Raw genomic sequence first — 6000 nt, forward strand, 5'->3', positions numbered from 1 at the left:
GATTTTTTAAAAACGACCGAATTATTTTTAATGTTGATTGTAAAATTATGCTGACAGTGTTTTAACCTGAATAGAAGGAATTAGGTTGTGTATTTCACTGCAATAATCTCGCATACCTGCAAACACCAAAGCCACGATAGTTTAAAATCCTACCTAAACCTGCACGCTCGGCAGCCAATCCCGGTGTGTGGAGGGCGGGGCTGAGGCAGGACATACTGGAAAGCGAGCGGTTAGCGCTCTAGACTCTGACACTTCCTGGGCTATTTAGGCGGCGAGGAGGCAGCGCATTTTGCGGTAGGGAGGTGGTGGCAGCTTCTCCTGACCCCGCTTGGCGCTACAAAATCAGATAGCGGTGCCTAAATTGCAAATTGTAAAAGGAAACGGATTTTTTAAAAACGACCGAATTATTTTTAATGTTGATTGTAAAATTATGCTGACAGTGTTTTAACCTGAATAGAAGGAATTAGGTTGTGTATTTCACTGCAATAATCTCGTATACCTGCAAACACCAAAGCCACGATAGTTTAAAATCCTACCTAAGCCTGCACGCTCGGCAGCCAATCCCGGTGTGTGGAGGGCGGGGCTGAGGCAGGACATACTGGAAAGCGAGCGGTTAGCGCTCTAGACTCTGACACTTCCTGGGCTATTTAGCCCCTCGTCGGCCCTAGCGCGCAGCGTTGGCGCGCAGTGTGGCGCCTACTCCTGCGTCTAAGACGAGCCGAAGACCAGCCCGTCTGCGCCCGTCCGCGACAGGACGGGGCCAAGGGGCTGGAGACTATGGCGCTACCATCACATGTCCTAGAAACATCGTCTACCACACGAATATCATATACTTCGCAGGTATTGCTTGCGATTCGTGTTGATATGTCCTATGCCTGTACTTTTTGTATTGATACCCCGGCTGAAGGTCCTTTTTCCTGTTACAGATGCCATAGACAGTTTGATCTCGATATGAACTGGAACAGGCATTCACAGGTAGCTGAGGTCATATCAGCAAGAAAACTAGATTGTGTTCCTATTAATATACAGGCAGATAACTCCATTAGTTGGAGTAAAAATCTACTCTGTAATACTCGATCTTTAGTGAAGCATTCTACACAGATATGGGATCTTGTACTGACTGAGGAGCCAGACCTCTGCTTTTTAACAGAAACCTGGCTTAAGCCCCATTTGGTTCCAGCAATCACACTTAGTGTCCCATTAGGATATAAGATTGCCAGGGTTGACCGCTTAAAGAAAACTGGAGGGGGGGTGGCAATTGTTTATAAAGAGGAATTGAATTTAACTATACTGGAGGAAGTTAGTAATCCTCAAATGGAACTACTCATTTTTAAACTTAGTCCTAATCCCAGAGATCAAAGGAAGGGTGCATTGTTGTATAGACCACCGGGTCCGATTGGGACTTTTCCAGTCGTGCTAATAGAGGCTTTAGCACCATTTGTACAAGATAATCAGGATTTCCTCTTGGTAGGGGATTTTAATGTCCATAGTGAGTTAGAGGACTGTAGGGAGGCAAGAACTCTCCTAATGGACCTAGACTCCCTAGGGCTGAAAAAGATCAATGACGGCCCCACTCATGAGGCAGGCCATACGTTGGATCTGGTAATGTCCAACTCACCTTTAATCAAATGTATGCCTCCTGAACAAGTAGACTGGACAGATCATTTTATTTTAAAGTTCCACACTGCTACTAACAATAAACCTCAAAAGCGGAGTACTCTGGCCACTAAAAGGAGGCCCTGGCATAAACTAACGGTGGAAGCCTTTAGAGATCAGTATAAAGCTCCCCTGTATGGACTCACTACAGGAGATATAACAACAGAATTGTACAGGTTTGACGAGGCAGTTAAGGATGCAATAAATAATACTATCCCCCAGAAAATCTACAAACCCCGCCCAGCTACAAAGCAAGAAATCTGGTTTTCTGAAGATCTAAGATCCTTGAAACAAAAGACAAGAAAATTGGAAAAACTATGGAGACGGTCTAGAAAGCAGGAGGATAAAACACTCTATAAATCCTCTTCTAAATTGTACCATAAAGCCATCAGGACTGCGCGGAAAAACCATATTGCTGCACAACTCATAGAGGCAGGGAAAGATTCTAGAGTTTTGTACAACATCTTACAAACCTTTACCAGACCAGCAGCCTGTGAGACTGTGGAGGTAGCCACTCAAGAGCTGTGCAATGAGATTTCTACCTTCTTCATGGAGAAGATAGAGGCTATTTATGAGAAGATAATGGCCTCAAAGACGGCTGTGGGAACAAATAATAACAACATATCCCAGTCGAGTGTACTATCAGGACCACCTACTCAATGCCTCTCTAGCTTCCCTCCTATCTCTTTGGAGGAGGTAATCTCACTGGTTGCACAGATTAAGAGTGGAAGTCCCTATGATAGCATTCCTGCCCGCATCCTGCCTAAGCTGGTGGAAGTTCTTGGACCAGAAATCCAGAACTTGATTAATCTTTCCCTCTGTACAGGGCAGGTTCCTATGGACTGGAAGAGGGCGCTAGTAAGGCCACTGAGGAAGAATACCACCATCCCCTGGACGGAGTTGGCGAATTTAAGGCCCATCTCTCTTCTCCCCTTTTTGGGGAAGATTATAGAGAAATATGTAAATCGCCACCTATCTAGCTACATTGAGCTAGTAGGCGGTCTGGATCCTTCTCAGTCGGGATTTAGACCAAGACACAGCACCGAGACCACCTTGCTGTCAGTCGCAGACGATCTACGCATGTTCCAGGATAAAGGTCATTCTGTTATCCTGGTTCTGCTGGATCTGTCTGCGGCGTTTGACACCGTGTCATATGACATCATGACAGCCAGGCTAGTTAACATCGGCCTGGAAGGCAAGGCGTTGTCATGGCTGAGGAGTTTCCTGACAGGTCGTACCCAAAGGGTCACCCTGGGCGATTATCGGTCAGAGGAGTTGGAGATCTCTAAGGGGGTGCCACAGGGCTCTTGTTTGAGCCCTACTCTGTTTAATATCTATGTGGCCCCCCTAGCTAACATCATGAGATCGTATGGATTTATTCCAGTGTCATATGCAGATGACACCCAACTCCTCTTTCCTTTTAAAACCCTTACGGTGGAGGTCAGGAACTCCTTTGCCCAGGGGATGAAGGCGGTGGCAAACTGGATGGCATCAAACCTCCTGCAGTGTAATGTTGCAAAAACGGAGGTGATGCTGTTCGGTGAGGCCAAACTTCTGTGGACCCCAGACTGGTGGCCTCAAGATCTTGGCCCGGCCCCAGAACCCAAGCAGGTAGTGAAAAACCTTGGCGTCCGACTTGATCAGGAGCTCTCATTAAAACATCATAGCAATCAAGTGGTGGGCTCCTGCTTTCATATCATCGGGATGCTACGGAAGGTTTTCCCTTTACTACCTGACTCTACTAGGAGAACCTTGGTGCAGGCCCTAGTATTGAGTCGCTTGGACTACTGTAATGGGCTGTTGTTGTCAACAAATGAAGCGGTAATCTCTAGACTCCAGGTAGTCCAGAATACTGCGGCCCGTCTGGTCCTGAATAAGCCCTCTCGCACCCCCTCTAAACCCCTTTTGGAGAAGTTGCATTGGTTACCCATCAAACAGAGGGTGAAGTTTAAGATCTGCTGTACAATGCATAAGTGTCTACAGGGAAATGGTCCAGCATACCTGATCAATAAATTCTCCTGGTATACACCGACACGCTCTTTGAGATCCAGTGAGCAGACATTGTTACAGATTCCAAAATTTAGCAAAGCGAGACAAGGGGGAAGATCTCTTACGGTTGCTGGTCCAACTTTGTGGAACAGCCTTCCACTGTATTTGAGACAGTGCAAGGACCACCTTCCTTTTAGGAAGCAATTAAAGACATTCCTTTTCCAAAATTGACTTATGTTTATGGTTAGGGTCCGCTAGTTGCTTTTTGGCTGCCAAAGGCGCGGAGATACTCCTTCGGGAAGTGATCCTAGCGCGGTACAAACACGCAAAATAAATAAAAATAAATTGTAATAGTCTTTAAACGTGTAAACGGAAGTGTATGTAGTGTGACGTGTGCCACCTTTTGCTCAAAATTCTCTAGTAAAATAAATATATTTGAATTAATGGGGAATACCTTTAATGTTATACCATATGCTGTGATAAGCTGCTGGATGGCATAAACGTCCATGACATACTACACTTTCATGGTCCTGCATTTCTTTGTATTATTTCTCTACAGTATTTTTTGAAATGAGTTGTTGCCCACATCCACGCTAGTGTGTTTATTTCAATGCTGAATCTCTCATTTCAGTTTTGCCTGGACTCCTTGTTGATAACATTATTTTATCCTCCCTATGGCCCCTGTTTGACGTTGCCCTGCGCCTATGCCATAACTTTAGGGGGTAAACAGGGCAAAATTCAATTGCCTCTTATGTGAAATAATTGGGTTTATATCAGCCATTGTGATTCCTATTTCAACTGCCTTGGTTTATATACAAAACATTTGGATTATACCTTTGTGCAAACTCCACTGGTTCACACACATTATATTGGTTTCCATGTACTGTCCATCTTTGTATGAAATAAGAGTTTTTTGGTTAAAAAAACTGGTTAATATATAGGTAAACTATAGACATAGAGATTGAGCATTTTGATTTTTGTGAGAAACAGTATGGTTGAAGGAGTGGGGTTTTTAAAGACATCAAACTGATTTAAGCTCCCTGTATACCAGTTTATCAACAGTACACATTTATGTCCATTTCGTGCATTGGAGTTTGTACACTAAACATGCACAATGGTAAGTGTAAAATGTAGTTGTTTGAATGAATTCCCTATTGACTTTCCCTCAACATGTTCTGGTTCATATGAGTAACATAATGGTTTGCATGCTTACCCTGTGCTGGTGCTTTCCTGCCACATTGGTCAAGACTTGTTCTCTATTAGTTTAGATAAATAATATGAGGATTGCTGTCATATGGACTGCGTATGTGGAAAGCATACGTGTTTGCATATATATCAAACTGATTTGCACGAGTAGCATACAGATGTGTTTAATGTTCAGGTTAGTATACACATGTGGGAGTGCTGGGCGGATATATAGATGAGGAGGCTGGATGTATTGTCGGACAAAAGATGTTTTATTGTCAGTAGAAATGGTTTTTGGTTTTACGACAGGTTCTTCTTCAGCATAGGTCTTCTCGCTTTCAATCTGAGCTGGTTCGGTGACTTGAACAGCTTCTTCGGTGGTTTGGGCCACTCCTTCCAGGTCAGGACCTCTGCTTGGGGTGGGGTTGATTGGCTCGTACGTGGTGTTAACTTCACCCGGAGACTTGCCAAGGAGAAAGAAAAGGAGCCCGTCAGTATCACTGACTTAGCGTTTGGACCCGTCACCTACACCCAGTAGTGTCTAGGGAAACTGCAAGGACCAGTGCAATTTAAACTAGGGCAGCGATTTACCCCTATAAGCTGTTAGCAGGTTCTGCCTTCGAGTGAAACATTAATACAACGAGGACTCTGTCTCAGCGTGCAAAAACAGTGCAGAAAAGAAAACCAAACTGTCTTGTGGCAAAAAAAAATGAAATACTCAGCCTTCTAGTGATAGCGTGGGGCACTGTAAAGAAACCGGCCCTTCTTTACACTGATATCGGCATAAAACCCTTAGCTCCCGCCTCCCTCCTCCCGCGGCAACGCTTCGATGTCCCCTGTCCCTGCCCCACTCACCGGCTCTGCCGCAACTCTTCTGAGTTGAGACTGCTCCTCATCTTCCTCCGGTGGATGCCACCACTCCTCCGTCCAGTGGTCTTCAGTTTCCTCTTCTTCACTGTCCTGGTCGGCGTTCTCCCATTCGGCGTCTTGTTCCACGTCTTGCTGCACTTCTGGACTCGCCTCCTCTCGGAACCTTCTTCTTCTGGTCGTCGACCCCCTTTCCTCCTCGCTCGGTCTCTCTTCTACAGGAGCAGTTGTTGTGTGTCCGGGGTCGGCTCCTCCTCCTCTCGCTCCCGGATCTGACTGTGGAGACACAGGAAAGGTAGGTGT

The sequence above is a fragment of the Lissotriton helveticus genome, chromosome 5_1 (assembly GCF_964261635.1).
Source record: "Lissotriton helveticus chromosome 5_1, aLisHel1.1, whole genome shotgun sequence".
NCBI lineage: Eukaryota > Metazoa > Chordata > Amphibia > Caudata > Salamandridae > Lissotriton > Lissotriton helveticus.